Consider the following 21,802-nt stretch of genomic DNA (forward strand, 5'->3'; position numbering starts at 1 on the left):
AGGGGCTCAGAATAGGGATCCACTGAGTACCTTGACTTGGGGGACCCTGCAAATCAGGGAGCCACATGCTGAATGAAGCTCCTTGAAATCCCTTCCATCAGCATCTACTGAAAAATCCCACCTTGCCCCTGCCTCGCACTGGACATGGAGAGAGGAGATTTGGCTTCCGGTTCTCTCCTTTCCAGATGAGCAAAACCTACAGCCAAATGACATCACCCCTTGGACCTTACAGAAAAGGGGTTAATACCACCCGCCTTTCCGGTCTCACGGGACTGTTGTGATGCTCACCTGAGATGTTGCAGGTGAAAATGCATAAATGCAAGCCACTACTACTACTATTATTATTATTAAACATTAAGCTGACTTCAAGGCGACGTATCTCACAGATGGGGGAGATTAAGGCGCCAAAGCCCAATTCCCTCACTTCATCCTACTTTATTAGGGCTGCTGCTTTCAGCAGCTGCTGTTGGGAGCTGTCTGCCTAAATCATGTCCTTTCTGCTCTCTGGCTGGTGAAAAATTGGTGTTTTGTGTGTCTCCCAAGCAAGGAGATTGAAGCCCTGCCCCCACTCCCCCTCTGCAGCTCCCCTCCAGCTTCCCCAGATTGCAGGGCTCGGGCTGTGCCCCGCCCTGCTCCCCCCGCGAGCCTCTCTCCGCGGCTCTGGGGGCCAGGCAGAGTCCCAGACGCGGGCAAGAAGCACGCACGGCGTGAGAATACCAATGCTGTGGGATCCAGGGCTGATGACGCAGCCTCTCCTTATCCGGGACTGTTTGACGCGGGCTCGCTTACGCAGGCGGAGGGGAAAGGGAGATCAGAGACGTGATTATGGGCCCTCTTGCATGTCTGAATGCGCGCACGCACACACACACACTCAGACACATACACACTCAGACACACACCACACAAATCACACACACACATTCAGAGACACTCACACATACACACTCAGACACACATACACACTCACACACTCAGACACACACACTCTCAACATACACACTGTCACTCACACACACACATACACATTCAGAGACACACTCAGACCAGACACACACACAATCACACACACATTCAGACAAACTCATACATATACACACTCAGACACACACACATCCAGAGACACACTCACACATACACACTCTCACACATACACACACACATTCAGACACACACACATCCAGAGACACACTCACACATACACACTCTCACACATACACACACACATTCAGACACACACACACATCCAGAGACACACTCACACATACACACTCTCACACATACACACACACATTCAGACACACACACACATTCAGAGACACACTCACACATACACACTCTCACACATACACACACACATTCAGACACACACACATCCAGAGACACACTCACACATACACACTCTCACACATACACACACACATTCAGACACACACACACATCCAGAGACACACTCACACATACACACTCTCACACATACACACACACATTCAGACACACACACACATTCAGAGACACACTCACACATACACACTCTCACACATACACACACACATTCAGACACACACACACATTCAGAGACACACTCACACATACACACTCTCACACATACACACACACATTCAGACACACACACACATTCAGAGACACACTCACACATACACACTCTCACACATACACACACACATTCAGACACACACACACATTCAGAGACACACTCACACATACACACTCTCACACATACACACACACATTCAGACACACACACACACACTCTCACACATACACACTCACATTCAGACACACACACACAATCACACACACACACATTCAGACACACACACACACACACTCACACATACACACACATTCAGACACACACACATTCAGACACACACACACATTCAGAGACACACTCACACATACACACTCATACAAATACACACACACACTCTCACAGGGAGTGGCTTATATTCTAGCCCGCTTTTTTCACTTGCACACACGTGTGAGTACAAATGCTTTTCCACATCAACTGTTTGTTCTCCAGCTGCCTCTTCTCTCTCTTGTGAATATAAACCTCCATTTCTACATAGACACCAGTGGTCAGTTTCCAACCCTCCCTTTACACACATGTGGGCATGAGCACAAACATACATGTCCAATTAAACACGTGTGTGTAAGAAGCTGCCCCTGACACATAAACATGTAGATTCTTACAAAACTTTATATGAACCGAACACTCTTTATTGGAATCCAGAGACTTTTTTCTGCTCAGTTAATGTGGAATTGATGAGAGAGAAGAGACACACAGAGACAGAGAGATGCGAAATTAAAGATGTTATCTATGACAACCAAGTCACAGGCTAAAGACTCCACGGAGCAGGGTTGGCAGGGAAGGAGGGCACGGGCACAATGTCAGCCTCCCCCCTCTTGGGTCTTTCCTCTGCCACTATATTAATGAGACAGTGAGAACAGAAGGGCCAGATCAGCAGAGATCTGGGCTAGATTCCTGCCTGAGAGGCTTCCCGGCCATTTGCCACCAAAGTCACTCAACTTTCCTAAAGATCGTCCCCTCCTCTGATAACGGTGCTGGAGTCCTCAGGTTCCTTGGGGGGTTCATGGAATCATTTGGGACCAGAAGGGACCTGAGAGGTTGTCAGTGAGACCTGACAAGAACCTGAGTCTCACGCAGCCAGGAAGTTTCCAAAGCAGGATTCAAACTCAGGACTTGTCGATTCCCAAGCACTCTGTCCATTATACCAACCTGCCTTTGAAATGAGATGGAAAGAGGGGAAAACGGGGCTTTGCCAACCTTTAAGCAGAGTGCCCGTATAATTAGCTTCCTAGGATAATTCCTGGGAATACACTAAAGACAAAGAAAACACTGTGTTGTATACTGACCCCAACAGGAAATCAGTGATGTGTCTGTGCAGCAATTACCCAGAAGCTGCTTTACCAGAGCGGGCTGGACCAGCTGCAGCATAATGGCAAAGCAGGAAGAGCTGGGCTTCAGCCTGCACTCCCTTTCTCTTTCTTCCCATCATGGAAGCTGAAAATTCCCTGGGACCCGGGAGGACGTTACGTCCAAATCCTTCCCTGAGCAAGAAGCCCATCCCTGGCTTCCCACAATAGCATCATCTGCCCTTTATGACCCATTTGGTCATCATTATGTGCTCCCTGTGTGTTGAGTCAAGAAGAACTGAGTTCAAATCTACCCTTGGACATTTACTGTGTGACTCTGGCAAGTCTCACTCATTTTCCCCAACTGTAAAATGAGAATAATAATAGCATTTAGTTCTCAGAACTGGTGGGAAGATTTAACAGGATAATATTTTTCAATCATTTAGCAAATCTTAAAGTAGAATGTAAAAGTTAGCTATCATCATCATCATCATCATCATCATTATTACTATGCTCCAGAAAGAAGTTGTATGGTACATTAGAGAGGCGGAATTGGGAAGAATTGAGTCAAGGTCTCACCTTTGGAACCAATGGGCTCTGTGACCCTGGCCAAGTCAGTTTACTTCTCAGTGTATGAGGAAATTCCCTAAGTAAGACTCTAAGTTGCAGAAGAGTGGCTGATCTGTATTGGTAGAGGGAATATTCCATAGTGGGAGTTTTCTATACCTTCCTCTCTCTCTCTCTCTCTCTCTCTCTCTCTCTCTCTCTCTCTCTCTCTCTCTCTCTCTCTCTCTCTCTCACTTTCTCTCTCTCTCTGTCTCTGTCTCTCTCTCTGTCTCTCTGTCTCTCTTTCTCTCTCTCTCTCTCTCTCTCTCTCTCTCTCTCTCTCTCTCTCTCTCTGTCTCTGTCTCTCTCTCTCTCTCTCTCTCACACACACACACACACACACACACACACACACACACACACACACAAACACACACGTTCTAGGTGATGAAGAAAACTAATCCCTAAGCATGTATTATCTGTAAGACACTAGATTAGGTGTTGGGTCTACAAAGGAAAAAATGTTAAATGGCCTTTAACCCCTTTAATCCACTTCTACTGCAGAAAATAATATGTATCCATGAAGTAAATATCAAATAATGTAAGATAAAGGCAAATTAATTTCAGTGGGAGGAAGCAAATATTTGTTCATGCTTTTTATTTATTATTAATGTTTATTAACTTATTATGTGCCATCCATTCTGCTAAATGTTTTACAACTATCTTATTTAATTCTCTTAACAACCCTATAAGGTAGGTACTGTTATCCCTATTTTACAGCTGAGAAAATTGAGGCAGGCAGATATTAAGTGACTTGACCAAGATCACATAGCTAGAGATCATATTTGAATTCAGGTCTTCCTCATGTCAGGCTTATTCTCAATCTCCTGCTGCCTCAACTGCCTCAGTGGGAGGGAGCACAAAGAACAGGGGAATTAGGAACAGCATCCTGTGAGAGGGAGCTCTTGAAAGGACCCCTGAAGGGGTTCTAGGTGGTGCCGTTGAGTGAAAATGAAAAGACAATGCATTCTAGGTATGGCAAACAGCCTGTGCAAAATCAAGATGAGAGAGACATGGAAGGTTGGGTACAGGACACAGCAAGCAGAAAAATCTGACTGGAGGTTAGAGGTCAAGAATAAGACTGATATGTGAGCAGCCTGAAAATGCTGTAATGTGACATTCAAGGCAAGGCATTCTGGTTTGGGGCAGCTTTAATTATCAAAAAAATTTTTACTCATGATAAAATTAAGTCTGCATTCTTATCATTTCCAGCCATAAATGCTATTTCTACCTTCTGGAAACAAATTGAATAATATACCTAGATATTTGAAGGGGCTGTGCCCAAGATTTGCTGCTGGAACAAAAAACCTGAGTATCATCTTAGGGAACATTTCAGGTTTTTGGCTCATTTTCCCCACCCAGATGATTTACTAATATAAGTATCTGACACTACTCAAGGATTGCCACTAACATCCCTTACAAGTGCGTGGGATCACAATGCTCAAAACAAATTTATTTGTAAATTCTGGGAAAACTATCCTTTCTCTGCACCACCTATCAACCTCTCTACTTTCCTTTAAGTCCCTACTAAAATTTTACATTCTATAGGAACCCTTCTCCAATCCCTTACCACTCTAGTGCCCTCCTTCTGTTATTTATTTCCTACTTATCCTATATATTGCTTGCTTTGCATTTATTTGTTTGCAACTTATTCCCCCACTGTTAGATTACAATCTCTTTGAGAACACAAATTATCTTTTCACTCTTTTTACATCCCCAGGATTTACCATAGTAACTGGCATAAAATAGGTGCTTAATCAACGTTTGTTGATTGAATAATTGATTTAAATGAATAGACAATTTTAGCCCACCAAATAAAGTAACTCTAGCCCTATGGAGCATCCTCCTCCAGAGATCTGCCTAGTCTCTCTGACTTACAGTATTGACTTAGACAGAGAATGATTATTCCCAGCCCTGATCATTCTGCTTTAATTAATGCAAGGGAAAGTTGAAATCACTTTCTTGGTTATCATATTGCATATTACCTCAGACTGAGAGTACAACTGCCAAAATCCTCGTCTTTTCACAAAAACTAAAAAGTGATTGTCTTTAACAAAATTCAACAGTGTTTTTGAGTGCCCATTGTTTATGTGCACTGTTGTAAGAAACTGAAGCTGTCTGGCTGAACCCTTACTCCTAGCACACCCTACTTCCCTTTGCTGCCATCACTAAACATCCCCATCATTCATCTGGTTGCTCCTTTTCCCGTCCTTGTTCTTGCCTTCTCCCAGTCTCCGGGTCCTTGTCTGGGAGCTCCTGCTTCTATCTCATAGCACTCGGACGTCTTCCTCTACTATCCCTTCCTTCAACCTTGTCTCCCATGAAGAGGCAGTTCTTCTCCTTGCCAAGGCAATCCATCAAATGCATCCTTGGTCCTTCTACCTTCCATTTTTTCCAGCATATTTCCAGCATATGCCATATCATATCTAATGTAAAATGTAGTCTTCCCTATCTGCTGAATTTTTCCTTGATACAAAATAACATAACCAGGTTTTCCTCATCCTTAAAAAATCCTCATTTGATCCAATATTCCTGTTAAATAAACCTATATTTTTCTTCCCCTTCTCTTCTCAATTCCTTGAGAAAGCTGTCTAGATTAGCAGCCTCCACTTCCTCTCCTCTCCCTCTATTCTAAAGCATAATTCCACAAAAGTTGTTTTCTCCATGGTTACCGAGGAGCTCTTAATCACCAAATGACCTTTGCTCATTCTTCATCCTTTCTGGCCATTTTAAGAAGTGCCCAGACCAACCATGCACACATTTCTCCTGGATCTGCTCCTGACTATCTAAAATTTCCCCTTTTCTGTTTAGATGTGTGCCCTCCCCTCCCACTGTCACCCCTGCTTTCGAGTCCCTTTTTTCCTGTTATCGTCTCCAATTAGATTGTAAGGTCTCAAAAAGAGTATAGATCATGTTTTTTGCTTACAGCTGGACTCCCAGTCCTTAGCACAGAGCCCAGCCAAAAATACGTGTGAAATAAATGCTTGTTGACTTGGCCCAATTTGGGTTTTCATATCCCATGATATGATTGGTCCTCTTCAGAAATGAAGGCTAAAAAAATAGTGGGGAAAATAATATAACCAGCACGAAGCAACTAGAACCTGAGTGGGTAGCCATCTGTTGGAGAATGGCTGAATAAGTTGTGGCATATGTATGTTATAGAATATTATTGTTCAAAAAGAAATGACCAACAGGAAGATTTCAGAGAGACCTGGAGAGACTGACAGGAACTGATGCTGAGTGAAATGAGCAAGACAGGAGATCATTCTACACGGCAACAGCAAGATAATATGATGATCAATTCTGACAGATGTGGCTCTTTTCAGCAAGGAGGTGATTCTGGCCTGTTTTAATAGATAGGTGATGGAGAGAGCCATCTGCATCTAGAAAGAAGACTGAATATGGATCAATATGGATCACAACATAGTATTTTCAGTCTTTCGTTGTTGATTTGTTTTTTCATTCTCATTTTCCCCCTTTTTCATCTGATTTTTCTTGTGTAGCATGATACATGTGGAAATATGTATAGAAGAATTGCACATTTAACATATATTGGGGGGAAAGGAGGGAGTAAAATTTGGAACACAAGGTTTTGCAAGGGTGAATGCTGAAAACTGCCTTTGCATCTATTTTGAAAATAAAAAGCTAGTATTAAAAAAAGAATATGGCTAACAAGTTAGCTGGCTCAATCATCAGGAGATCAGGGGATCATTGACTTAAATTTAGGAAGGATCTGCTTAACCCTGAAGTCCAACCCTTTTGTTTTTATATGAGAAGAATGAGGGTCTTTGAGATCTAGTGGCTTGTTTTCCTCATCCAGGTGGGGCCTGAATTCAAATCTTACTGACTTCCAAGACCATGGAGCTGGGCTCTCTCCAAGTACAGGGCCTGGTCTTGGGATAAAGTGAGAACTGGAATCACTGAAAGGCTGTTTCTTTTCTGGTTTGGAAGGCACTCTGAGCACTTCCAGCTGCTTTCTGATGTGTGTAGGTAATTTGTGGAATTAGGAATACAGTGGGCAAGAGCTCCTCAGACCCAAACACCAACTCTGCTCCCCATCTTGCTTCCTTGCCTCCTCCTCCGCTCTGTCTCTTCACCTCTGAGCTCTTTGGTTCTCATTTCCAGGGGCTGAGAGCTATGACATATCCCACCCTGCCCCTTGCACTGCCTTTTCCTTTTTCTGAGTCCCAACTATAGTCATCAGAAGGGTGGAAGCATCCAATTCTCCATCAGAAAGAAGTAATTGTGATGAGGAAGAAATGACCTCCTAAGTACAGGAGGACCTGACAGAGGTCACTAGTCAAGGTCAACAACACTTGAAAAAGATGGGGAGGATAGAAAAGACATCACTCAACTGAAGAGTGAATGTTGGGCTTCTTGAAGACCAAAAAAGAATGGATGCTCCAAAGTAGAGCCCAGTGAGCTCAGCTTAAGCCTCCTGAAAGGTCCAAGACTATGTTAAGAAGAAATTGGTCAGTGACCATCTAGAAAAGAAAGTGGCAATGACCAAGAGGCAGCCAGCAGGACTTCCCTAAGAGCAGCTTACATATGTGTGTATGTATGCATGCTTCCACATGCAAATACATGTATCAGTATCATATGTATATATGGAAGATGTGTCTGCATATGCATATAGGTATAAGAAATCTAGCCATTGCAAGAGTTCAAAATCACAATAATAATAATTAGCATTTATGTGGCGTGATCAGATTGGCCAAGCATTTTAGCTATATTCTTCATTTGAACATTTTATTCTCACAACTACCCTGGACAGGAAACACTATTGTGATTTTCATTTTACAGATGAATAAATGGAGGTGAATTGACTTATCCAGGGTCATTTACCTATATTCTCTCATTTGAATATTTTATTTGCACAACTACCCTGGACAGGAAACACTATGTGATTTTCTTTTTACAGATGGATAAATGGAGGTAAATTGACTTATCCAGGGTCATCCAACTAATAAATATCTAAGGCAGGATTTGAACTAGGGTCTCTTGACTTCAGGCCTGGAACTCTATCCCTCCTGTCCTATGTTGATAAAGAGGTTAAAAAATTCATACCCTTTGAAAGCAAAACTCTACTATTAAAAGATGAATGATGAAAAAGAAAGACCCCAAATGCATTAAATGTTTATAGCAGCACATTTTATGCGATGGCGAAGACCTGCAAACAAAGTCAATGTCTATTGATTGGGGGATGTAATGGAATAGTGGGATACTGTAAGAAACAATATGATGAATGCAGAAAAGCCTGGAAAGATCAAGGTGAACTGATGCAAAGTGAAGTCAGCAGAACTGGGAAAACAATACCCAGATGTAAAGGGAAAGAATGGCAAGAATCAAACAAATGAAAAGAAATTCTATATAACTTCAGTGACCAAATTTGGTCCCAGAAAATAGAGACAGGAAGGTACTTATTTACAAGTGTCCCTTCTTTGCAGAGGTGGAGTGCTATGGATGAGAAACACTACAGAAAACTTCGGACTTAAGGTCCGCGTCCAAGTATTACTGAGTTGATTGAATTTTTTCTCTTTTTTCATTCTGAATAAGGGCTAGCTATATGGAAAGGGAAGCAAGGGAGTACCCTGGAAAGTATAGGTCACATAAAAACAAAACAGGTCGATAAAAATTACTGAAAAGCAAAATACATGTGGTATTAGTTGACCCTCCTTTCCTTGTCGAATGAGACGGCTGCAGCAGTAAATCAGGAGACGATATCAACATGGTTGACTTTTAGCCAAAGCATTTGGTCAGGTCTCTCTGGTCAGTGCTCCTGAAAGGAGAGTTAGACTGTCTCGCAATTACAGTAAATGTATTTGGAATTAGGCCGGAGGCTGGAGGAGCCACGGCTAATGGCCCCGTGTCTGCCTGCAGAGGGGTCTCCAGTTGGGTGTCCGAGGGATCCGTGGGTGGTCCCGGGAAAAGCCTGTCTATTAGTGACTTTGATGAATGTGTCCATGTCACATTTATCAGATTTTCAGATGACAAACACAGGAGGGATAACGAACACGGAGAATGACAGAGTCCAGATCCAAAAATATCTTGACAGGCCGGAGGATGGAGCTGAATCTAATAAGATATAATTCAATAGAGATGAATTTAAAGGCTTACACTTGGGTTCAAAAATCAATTTAACAGGTAAAAGATGTGGGACGTGTGTCTAGACAGACAAGTTAGTCTGAAAAGGATCTAGGGCTATTGTCTATTGTGAGAGCCTCAATGGGGAGAAATAATGGTCACAGCAGCTAGGTGGTGCAGTGGGGAGAGCTCAGGCTTGGAGTCGGGAACTGAGTCTAAATCTCGGCTCCAGAGATTTCCAAGTCACTTAAAGTGCTTTAGCCTCAGTTTCCTCATCTGTAAATTGGGGACAAAAATAGCCCCCACCTCCCAAGAGAATTGTGACCCAATGGAGGAGCATATGTGAGCAGCATTTTGCAAACCTTGGAGCGTTGTGTAAATGTTAGCTATTCTGTTAATTAGCACTGTAAGGTTGGCAGGGCAGTGGGCTAGCTTAGACCATCCGAGTTAGGTGAGTGCCCTCTCAATGGCCTCTGCCATCCTCGGCTTCTTTTGCAGCTGGCAGAGTGTGGCACCCATTGGGCACCTGCAGAAGAAGGCAGTCAGGCTGCAGGGAGCCCAGTGTCCGGCCGCCCAGGCCACTGGATGCAGCAGCCTTCCTCCTGCTCTTTTGTCCTGCCCAGGAGGTTTCCCCTGCACTACTTGCCCTCACAGGGCACGGATTTGGGAGGAAGCCCATTGGTTCCCGGAATGACTCAGATTTGCTGACTTCCTTCCCGCTTTGGGGGACTCTATTGGCCAAAAACAATTAAAGAAAATAAGACAACAGAGGCGCTGCGCTGGCCCGGTCCCCGGCCCTCCCGAGCTGCGCTCGGCCCAAGTCTGACAGCTGCCCACCAGAGATGTTCACCGGCGTTCTATTTTCATTAACTGATGACATTCTCCGCCGAGATGTAATAAGCCGGTGTTTATTACATTGTGACATTTCTCCCTTCCAGCGGGGCACTTACCTTTGTTCTTCCAGCCTGGAGACAAGCCATAAAAGTCACTTTGTAGCCGGCTTCTTAGGCTTCAGGAAGCCTCGACTCCATGATAAGCCTTGACAGTTGAATTGGCAATATTAGCCCTGGGAAAAGATCTCCGAGCCACGGAGTGCGGGCTCCTCATCCGATGTGGAAGGAAAATGAGACTCTGGGAGGCTGGAATTACAGGGGCTGCCTTGGGCAGCTCATATACAGAGTGGTGGGTTTGGAATCAGGAAGCCCTGCGTTCAAATCCTGCTACTTCCTCAGACTCACTTTCCTAATCCCTAAAGTCAAGTTAATAACACCACTGGGGCAGCTAGATGGCTCAGTGGATAGCCCTGAAGTCAGGAGGACCCGAGTTCAAATCTGGCCTCAGACATTTAACACTTCCTAGCTGTGTGACCCTGGGCAAGTCACTTAACCCCAGCCTCAAAAATAAATAAAATAACAGGACCAGCCTCACAGTTGTTCTACAGATCAAAGGACACCAGAGGTATGATGTGCTTTCCTGCCCTGAGAGAACCACCCGGATGAGAGCTAATAGCTATAATTAGCTCTCTGAAAAATCACTTAACAACTCATGGTCTCAGTTTCCCTCTGTAAAATAAGCAGGGGGGATTAGTGAACCTATTCGATGAAATCTCTCAGTCTGTGAAAACATGATCACAAATCAAACTGGGATTCAGATTTGTCCTCTAAACCCAAGTCTCCATGCTGTTTTCCCCCTCCATTGTAACACCCTGAGATCCCACTCCAAGCTGGCTGGTTACCATGGATTTCACTGGATTAGACTTTCATTCTCTGATAAAGACAAGTACTAGGTATTTCTTCGGTTGATATTAATAGCAATAATAATTCCTTTCAAAATGTATATGTCATTTATCTCTGAGGAGTTCACTCTCTTCCACTCCTCCCCTCCATATTCCTGTAAAGCAGGGATGGGGGTGAGTATTTGAAATGACACTAATCTCTCACAGAAAGTCATCTGCCCATTAATTGAAATGTTGCTTGTGTTCAGCAGATGCCTAGTTCTAATTTGATTTCATGGTACCTTTCCAAAAGTCACTACCAACCGCAGGGAACCTTAGCCAGACACCCGTCATCTCCTCTCACTCAGTGAAAGATTGATCCCGCAGGCTTTTCTTGGGTTTTTTTCCTCCCAATTTTTCCTCTCCTCCCCCCCACAAAGCTCTCCAATATTCCACTGCAGCCAAGGCCCCCTTGTCTCCAGCCAGCCCTGCCTCTGACTAGCCAGCCCGACCTTCCTTCTGAAATAAACCCGGGCACCCCAAAACCATGTTTCCTGAAACTCAGACCACCCTTGTCTTGTGGGACAGAAGGCTGTAGGTTTATGGAAGGAACACTAAGTATTTGGAGTCGGAAACTGAGTCTAAATCTCGGCTCCAGAGATTTCCAAGACACTTAACGTGTTTTAGCCTCAGTTTCCTCATCTGTAAATTGAGGATAAAAATAGCTCCACCTCCCAAGAGAATTGTGACCCACTGGAGGCACATATGTGAGCAGCATTTTGCAATCTGACAGCCTCTTGATTCTGAGGAAGTCGTCTAACTAAAATGGGATTAAAGAAACATAAAGAAATAGTACTCTGTAAACTTCACAACTCTTTGTCAGTGAATTGTTCTTATCATTAGTTCAATAAAGATTCATTTTTTCTTTTTTTTATTAATTTTATAATTATAAAATTTTGACAGTACATATGCATGGGTAATTTTTTTACAACATTATCCCTTGTATTCACTTCTTTTCCAAATTTTCCCCTCCCTCCCTCTACTTCCTCCCCTAGATGACAGGCAATCCCATACATGTTAAATGTATTACAGCATATCCTAGATGCAATATATGTATGTAAAACCAAATTTCTTGTTGCACGTTAAGTATTGGATTCCGAAGGTATTAGTAACCTGGGTAGAAAGACAATAGTGCAAACAGTTTACACTCAATTCCCAGTGTTCCTTCTCTGGGTGTAGCTGTTTCTGTCCATCATCAATAAAGATTTATTAATGTCACCTTTAGATAGTGTTGTACAATCTACAGATCATTATACATATATGCTATATATGTGATATGTGCAGTGATAATTATGTTGTGTGTGTATATATATATAGTGATCTGTAAACTCTACAGTACTATAATAAAAGTCACTTATTGGGGGCAGCTAGGTGGCGCAGTGGATAGAGCACCAGCCCTGAATTCAGGAGGACCCGAGTTCAAATCTGGTCTCAGACACTTAACACTTCCTAGCTGGGTGACCCTGGGCAAGTCACTTAACCCCAGCCTCAGGGAAAAAAAAAGAAAAAGAAAAAAAAGTAATTTATTAATAAGAGTTTATTAAGTTGAACTAAGATCATTATACTTCTATATTGTGTGTGTGTGTGTATATATATATGTCAGGTTCGACTTATGTATGTGTTTCTCTGTGTTAATGTATTACATTAATGTATTATGTGTTAATGTATTACATTAACACAGAGAAACACATACATAAGTCGAACCTGACAATAACCTTATGAGCCAGATACCGTAAGTATCACTGTGCTCATGTTCCAGATTTTTCAACTGAGGCACAAAGAAGCTAAAACCGTGGTCAAATAGCTAATAAATATGAAAATGGAATTTGAACTCATGTCTTTCTGACGGTAATTACAGGGTTCTATCTACTAGGTTCTATTACCTGAAAGGGAGATAGCTCAGATAAGACATGACCCTAACTCTCCCAGAGTCTAAGGAGGGAGATATTACAGACAGCTCTGATACAAACTTGAATGTGATGGACACGAATAAAAGGGGAGGGTGTTCTATGGGAATTCCAAAGTAAGAAATTATATTAGTTCTGTTGATATGATCTTTGATTGTACATGATGGGCTCCTCAGCTCCTATGATTAAGGGACTCTTTGAGTCTCCATCCATTCAACAACTAAACTTGGAAGCCCCCACCGGTGTGTTCTCATTTCTTAGTGGGTCTTAGTATTAGGCAAATGGTTCAAAATCAAGACGTTTAGTGAAACTGTCTAGTAAGTAAAATAACAATTAACTCTCTCCCCATACATATTTATCCTAAACATTGGGCACATTGTCCCACAAACATGCACACTATTAGTGTAGTAGCCTGAAGAAGAGGCATATGGTTAGAGAATACACAAAGAGGAATAACTCGTGCCTGTAACATTACGACCGCCAACGTCTTCTGGCAGTATGTCGTGCTGTTCTAACAATGTCTGTTGCCTACTGGTCTTATGAAGCATATGGTCTCTTCCAGGCGCGTAGCTTTCTTCTGCTTCTGTGCCCATGATGCGTAGCCTCTGCCAGGTAGTACTCCCTGCCGCTCCCCTACTTTCTGATGTTCTGCTGGGCTTCGGGGAGCTTCGGGTACATCTTCACTAGAAAGAAGGTGAGGAGCTTTGATTTCTGGCTTTAAGTAGAATTCTCAGCTGAGGGGCTACCTCTTAGAAGTAGAGAAATGGATTCTGTCATTACTGTTTAAGCTTGAAGTCAAAAGCTTTTTTTTCTGCCGCTCTTACTGAAAGCTCTATCACATCTCGTCACTGAACTAAGTCAAAACTATTTGACAAAACTAAGTCAAAACTTTTCCTCCTGTAAGGGGAGTACATAAGCTCCTAGAGCCTTGATTGGAATGGACAGTCTCCCTCCAGAAAAAAAGATTTCTTCCCCTGGGAGCCAGACTCTTTAAAGTGCAAATAGTCCTATGGGAAAAAATAAAATAAAATAAAAGAGGCTTTCAGGATTCCATTATTATCCTAGTTTGACAGATAAAAAACTGATGTCCAAAAAAAGGTATGTGATTTTATAGAATCACAAAAGCTGATCAAGGAATCAAGGAACCTTGAAGATTGATTCCAATCTATCACTGATCTAGAATCCCCGTTTCAAAATCTCTCATAAATGGGCTTCAGCCTTTACTTGAAGAATTCAACCTATTCCTCTCTGAGAAAACTCATTGTTTGGAAATTTGTCCTTGTTATAATTTGCCAGCCTCAGTTTCCTTCTTTTATAGGCTTACCCCATACAAAGGTACTTTAAATTTGATTTGTGTGTGTTTTATATGTATCTTACATCTCTCCCATTAGAATGTAAGCTCCATGAAGGTAGTAGGGACTGCTACACTTTACTGTTTATTTTCTCTTTGTCATTACAAGTCTCTCTCTCTCTCTCTCTCTCTCTCTCTCTCTCTCTCTCTCTCTCTCTCTCTGTCTCTCTCTCTGTCTCTCTCTCTGTCTCTCTCTCTCTCTCTGTCTGTCTCTGTCTGTCTCTCTCTCTGTCTCTCTGTCTCTCTCTCTCTGTCTCTCTCTCTCTCTCTCTCTCTCTCTCTCTCTCTCTCTCTCTCTCTCTCTCTCTTCTCTCTCTCTTTCTCTCTCTCCTTCCCTTTTACTCTTACTCTTCTTCTCTTTCTCTCTGCTCTCCTGTTTCTCTTTCTCCTCTTACACTCTCTCCCTTTCCCTCTCCCTCTTTCTCTCTCTCTCTCTGTCTCATTGTCTCCCTTATTGAACAACTTTAAGAAATCCATAAAAAATGAGCACAGTCCAACAAAACAAATCTCCACACTGGCTGTATCCAATATATCTGTCTCATTCTGTATTTGAAACCCATCGCCTCTCTGGCGTCTGGTAGGCAATGTGTTTCATCTTCCTTCCTCTGCACTCATGGCTTATTGTTGCATTGATCAGAGCTCTAAAATCCTTGAAAGGTGTTTTTCTCTCCAGTGCTCTTGTCATTGTATAAATTGTTCCTTTAGATATGCTCATTTCACCCTGCGTGAGTTCACAAAACCCCTCCTAGTTTCCTATGAAATTATTCATTTTGCCATTTCTTATGACATAATAATATTTTATATCATAATTTGTTTAGCTGTTTCTCAATAGGTAATTATTAACTTTGTTTTCAGTTTGTGAGGGACTTCAAAAGGAAGAGGTATAGATAGATAGATCTTTTCCCTCTCTCTTTGATCTCTTTTGAATATAGCTCTTGTAATACAGTTGGGGCAAAGGCTCTGCAAGATTTAGTAAGGAACTTTTGGGACATCATTCCAAAGTGCTTTCCAGCATGGCTAGACCATTTATTTCATAAGCCCATCAGCATTGTTCTAAGGGGCCAATTATTCTGAAGTTCCACTAACATTTATCACTTTCCCTTTTTAATTTTTACCAATCTGATAAATTCTGGGGGATTCTGGAGTCTGTTTTTACCGCCTCATGAGAACTGACTGTTAAATTTTCAGTGTGAACATTTAAAATCAGCCAGCACTATAGATCAAGGTTTGATTTATTGTTTCGTTGATTGACTTTTCAAAAGTGATTGAGAAAATATTAATAATGTAAATTAAACTGAAATATTTATGGCCGCTTTCTTTGTGATGATAAAGCACTAGAAACTGAGAGGCTGTCCATCCATCGGTCGGGGAATGGCTCAACAAGTTGTGGTATAAGATTGTGATGGAATACTACGGTGCTATAATAAATGATGAGCAGCTTTAGAAAAATAAGGAAAGGCTTGCAGGAAATCATGGATGAAAAGAGCAGAACCAAGGGAAGGTTATATACAGTAGCAGCGATATTGTTCAAGGAATAACTCGGAACCAAGTTGTCCTGAGTATTATGAATATGCAAATCAATGACCAAGAACCCATGGAGGAATCTACCTCCAGAGAAATAGGTTTTTCATGCATGTGTGTTATATATACACATGTCTATATCTGTATCACTTTATTTCTGTGTCAAATTGTGGCCTTCTCTAGTGCGGATTGAGGAGGAATTTAAAATATAACAAAAAGAATAATTTTTTCGTTTAAAAAGCTTTCCTGTGTACATTTTCCCCCCGAGAGCAGGTGTTAAACATTTACCTCTGTGTGTCTGTACAGCTGAGCAGAATCCCTGCCACACAGTAGACTCTTAATAAATATTTATTGAATGATTGATAGATTGATTAAGCACTTCCATTGCTTTAACACATTTTCCCAGGGCAGCAGCTCCAGGCCTTCCTTTCTCTTGGTCCCCTTCCCTTGATGCTTCCCAATTTCCTGAGATCCTTCTTACATGAGGCTCCCCAAAGATGTGGGCTGCCCTCAGCTCCCCAAAGGCTCCCGTTTCCAGGCTGGGAATGCTGAAATCCTGCATCTGATGCTAATCGTTCATCATGCTGCCTTTCTCCCTTGGGTTCCCCTGTTTTCCACCCCCCATCCTGACCCTTACAGCCTACATCCCCACTACTATTGGGTTTCAGAGTAGACCAGGTCTCTCTCCGGTCCTGGTCCAGACTTCCCTGCAAAGCTTTGGCTCCAATCTGTATACCGCTGTTTGCCCATCCTGGACTCCTGACTCTCGCCACTCCCCTCCCCAGTATCCAGGTGTTGCCAAGGCCTGCCAGCGTCACCCCTGCAGCGTTTCCCCTCTGACACGGCCCCCGGGCTAGTCCAGGCCCTCATCACCTCATGGCCAGACTCCTGCAATGACCTCTGGGAGTCTGTCTGCCTCAGTCTCCCCCAATTCCAAGCCAGTCTTCATTCAGCCCCCAAAGTGATTTCCCAAAGTGATTGTGTCAGCCCCCACTCTGGAAAGTCTAGTGGCTCCCTAGTGCCTCAGGGATCAAATGCAAAATGCTTTGCTTGGCATTCAAGGCCCTTCATCACCCAGACCCTCCCACTTCTCAATCTTTTTCACCCTGAGCTCCTTCAGGGCAGGGCCAGCCTTTGCCTTCATCCTGGGTGATTACATTAGCCTGCTGGAAGAACAAATTTCTTCCCATTCAGGTCTATATTCTAAGCCATTAAAAAATCTTCCTAAAATGCAAGTCCAATGGATTCTATCTCCCTACTGTCAACGGATCTGGTTCCCTACTGATTTCAGGATGAAAACAAAATTGTCGGCCTGGCTTCCAAACCCGGGCTCTTCCAGCCTTCCCCATTGCCCTCACCCTGGGATCCGGGGCAATGACCTCTGTGCTTTTCCTCAGGCCTAGAATTGTCTGCCATCTTACCCTCTGGCTCTCCTGCTTTCTTCGAGTCTCACATAAAATTCCTCCTTCTGCAAGATTTTCCCAGCTGTGCCTTCCCTCCGACATCATCTCATTTGTCCATTGATCCTGTATAGATTGTGTTAAGACGTGACTGTTTGCATGTTGTCTTCCCTGTGAAACTGTGAGCTCCTCAGGGGCAGGGACTGGTTTTTGCCTTTTGTTGTGTCCACTTGGCACATGGCTTGGTACACAGTAGTTGCTTAATAAATGTTAGCTGACTTGACTAGAAAAAAGAACAGCGAGACCTCCTAATTCTTGCAAACTGTGTCTTTGCTCTCGTAGCCTAAGACAATGATAGTATTTTGGGCTCTCTGAAACTCTGGGCTTAGGCTCCACTATTACCCCTAGATCTTCTTTAGATAAATTGCTCTCAGGCCATGTTTTCTCATCTGGGATTTGCAAATTTCTGGATCTAGATGTAAAATTTCACTTTTTCCCAAGTTCTCATGGCTCAAAAATGACAAAGTGGAGACCGGAACTCAGGGTTCTGACCCCTGCAGATCTAAGGCTGTTTCCAGCTTGGTATGGGGGACGGTGTGTGTGAGAAGAGTTGCCTTGGACGGCTTTAGGAAGCTTTCCCACACTTGTCTGCCTTCAGCCCCATGGTGTTTCTGTCTTTGGCTCGGCTAACTTTGCAATTTTCCAAATGGAAATCCCGGTGATCTGTTTGGAGCACGACAAATAATCCCCTCTCTGGACAGGCCGGGATCATCCGTGTGCAGCCTGATGTCTGCGGCGGTGATTTACTCGGAGCTTTCGGCTCAAGAAGGGCCAGGCCGGCCGACGGGGACAAAAATCCAAATCTTGGCTGGAGAGTGACGTCAGCCCCCAAAGCCTAGAGACGCTGGAAGAGAGGAGGAGTCCGGCGTAGCCTGAACACAGCCTGGCCTCTCCATCCCTGACCTGCCCCCAGTTATTGGTCTGGAGCAGGGGAGCAACTGGACCCACACGTGGAGGCTTTTGCAAGGACCAAGTGCTCACAAACTGCTTCTTTTCTCCTTTGGGTTCCCAGAAACCCCCAGAAGCAGAGACAGCTAGGTGATAAGAGGGGATAGACGGTTAGACCTGAATTCAAATTCATCTTCAGACTCTTGGGAGCTACCTTATGACTGGACAAGTCCCTTTGCTTCTATCTGCCTCAGTTCCCTCAGCTGTAAAAATAAGGATAATAATAGCTCAATCTCATGAGATTATTTTGAGGATCAAAAGAGATGATACTTATAAAGCCCTTAGCACAGGGCCTGGAATGGAGCAGGTGCTTAATAAGTGCTTATTTCCTTCAAAAGCTGAGAACAAACTCATGCAACATCACTCAGCCATAAGGATAAGGGCTGATTTTCAAACCCAGCTCCTTACCCTGTAGTACAAATCCTCCCGATCCTTTAGGATAGACAGAGAAAGACAGAGAGAGAGAGAGAGAGAGAGAGAGAGAGAGAGAGAGAGAGAGAGAGAGAGAGAGAGAGAGAGAGAGAGAGAGAGAGAGAGAGGTATGCATACCCTCCATTAACATACCCTCCATTAACTTAGATCACAGCTCCAGTGCCTGCTCATCCTGGGGACACCCCCCCCCCGGAAGGGGCTGGAGAACCTGCTTCCAGAAAAGACTCTCAAGGGGAGTGTCCCGTGGATCAGAACAACGCACAAATATTTTCTAGCGGCCACCGGCGTGTTGTTGGGTGGACCAGTGGGGAGCGTTCAGAAGGGGCTGGTCAGCCGGGTCCTAGACTATGCTCAGCTCAGTCTCCTTCCTGTATCAATTCTGGTCAGGTGGGAGAGAGAAAGGGAACACTGATGGGAGGGGTCACGGGACCTCCCCCCATCCGAAGCAGCACAAGGTCCAAGGGAGGCTTCCCGTTTTTGACTCTGCCTTTTTCCTTTGTTTTAGAGGAAGGAGGTGCTGATGGCAGCCACTGCAGTGGCAATGGTGGTGATGGTGACAATGGAGGTGATTCCGGTGGCAATGGCGGTAACAGTGGCAATAGCGGTGACAGTGGCAATGTCTGTGATGGTGGCAATGGCGGTGACAGTGGCAATGTCTGTGATGGTGGCAATGGCAGTGATTCCAGTGGCGGACACCTCACAAATGTTAAAAGGTCAGAAGAGGAAGTGACCGGTGTCTGGGTGCTAGAGTTCAGGATGGGATTTTAAATGGCGAGAAGCGAGGTCCCAGGCACCGCCCAGCTCGGCCCAGGGCAGCGGCAGCAGAGGGCCGGGCCGCTCCATCCGTCCGACACATAGGACCGTAAGTGAATTTGGTGGGGGACTGCTGTGGAGACCCTTAGGTCTGAGCCAGGCCGGCCCGTGCAGGAGGGAGGAATCATGGCAGGGGCTGGGGGTCCCCAGGAGCAGGAGAAGAGAGGGGCTGGCAGCCCAGATGTTGGGGTGTCGAGGCAGACCCTAGCTGAGGAGGGCATTGTTAGCAGCTTCCCAGACTTACCCTCCCTCACCCACACACCACTGGTAGCTTGTTGTCTCGTTCCATCTCTGTAAAAAGCACCACACAAACTCACATTACTGTGAAGCATCCCGGGGGGTCCCCCAAGACCCCCAGACCCCCAAGATCTGGGCTCTGCCTCTGCTGCTCACTACTCAATGGCATTAGACAAGCCCCGCTCTTTCCCCTGAGCCTCAGTTTCCTCCCCTGTAAAATGCAGAGTGAAGCTCGGTGCTCTCCCAGGCACCTGCCAGCTCTGACTTGCTGTGGTTTGGTAGCTGAGCTTCTTTGGAAACGAGCAGAGAAACCCCCCAAAGGTCATTGAAGCCGCAGGCAGACGGCTGATTTCGTATGCTCTGAGCAAGAAGTCCTGGGTCTTGTCTGGACGTGATTGGGAAGAAATGCTTCCGGCACCGGCGCTCATCAAGGATGATAGAAGTTTAGTTAAATAGAAATTTGGGGACGTTGAACCTGCTTTAGCACTCTCCAGGGGTGCAGGCAAAGGGGAAAGGGCCCCGGGGTTCCGGGAGGTGGGATGGACCGCTCCCAGCAGCCTCTTAATGCCCGGCTCCCTGGAGGGACAGCCGGAAGGACCTGTGGAGTCCGGTGGGCCGGACTTGGAGCCCAGTACACCGGCTCCTCCTGCGGTGTGCAGAGGTCCCTTTCTCCTTCTAGACCCGGGTCTTCTTTAGTTGAATGACCCACAAATCCAAGCTGAATTCCTTGTTTATTTTTTGGCCGGTCTTTTCCCTCGGCACATTTCCCTTCTTCACCCCCACCTCTCTGGACATCACATCACTGCCCCCCAAAGACCATTCCCCCCCACGGGTGACGATCCCACCGTATGTCAGTCCACTTCTCTGAGGGGAGGCTGTTTCCCGCATGAGAGTGGAGGCTCTCTAAGGGGGGGGATTTTTTTTCTGTGGCCATCTTTGGAGTCCGGGTCCTTAGCACAGAATAGGAGCGGGGTCAGATTTGCTTGGTTTTGTTGAGGGGCTTGATTTGAACAGGAGTTGGGGTCCGAGCCCCTTTCTAGCGCCGCCCTCCTGACAGCCAACCCTTGCCCACAGTCACAAATGCAGGGTGTGCTTAAGAGCTGCCCCGGGACCAGCCCTGACCGAGCCCAAGGCCGGGCCCTTCCCCTGCCCCTCCTGCCTCCGTTCTCGGGCTGGGCGTACACTGCGGTCCGGCAGGCCCATCATTCAGCGTGACAGCCCAAGGTGCTGCAAAGTCCTGGAACATCCAAAACCAATTCATTTATCTGAGACAGATTCATTTCTGCTCTGAGCCTGTGTTTGTTGAGGCAAGAGAAGGGATTTACACACATTAGGAAGGTTTGCATCAACAAACAAGCACTGACCTACTGTGGGTTTGGCGCAATCGTGTGGCCAGAAGGGGATGACAGGATCGGTCTGGCAACAGATTGGGAAGGGCTTTCGGTGACAAAATGGGGGCTTTGTACCTGACCCCCAAGCCAACAGGAGACGGACCCAGGGGCCCCTGGCAGGGCCCCGACATGGCCGGACCCCCCTTTCTGGGATATTGCTGTGAGGAAGGGGGACGAGAACAATTGCTGGAGGCTGCTAGAATAGGGCAGGCAAGGTGGACCAGAGAGATGGGGAGGGGAGGGCGAGGAGGGGATGCTGAGCAGGAGGAGGAGGAACTCCAAGATTCGGCAGCTGAAAGGGTGCTGGGAGGAACAAGAGGGAGGAAGGATTCCAGCCTGGGGATCTGACCAGGGAGGGTGAAGGGGAAGGTACCCCGAAT

The sequence above is a fragment of the Sminthopsis crassicaudata genome, chromosome 4, assembly GCF_048593235.1.
Source record: "Sminthopsis crassicaudata isolate SCR6 chromosome 4, ASM4859323v1, whole genome shotgun sequence".
NCBI classification, from domain to species: domain Eukaryota; kingdom Metazoa; phylum Chordata; class Mammalia; order Dasyuromorphia; family Dasyuridae; genus Sminthopsis; species Sminthopsis crassicaudata.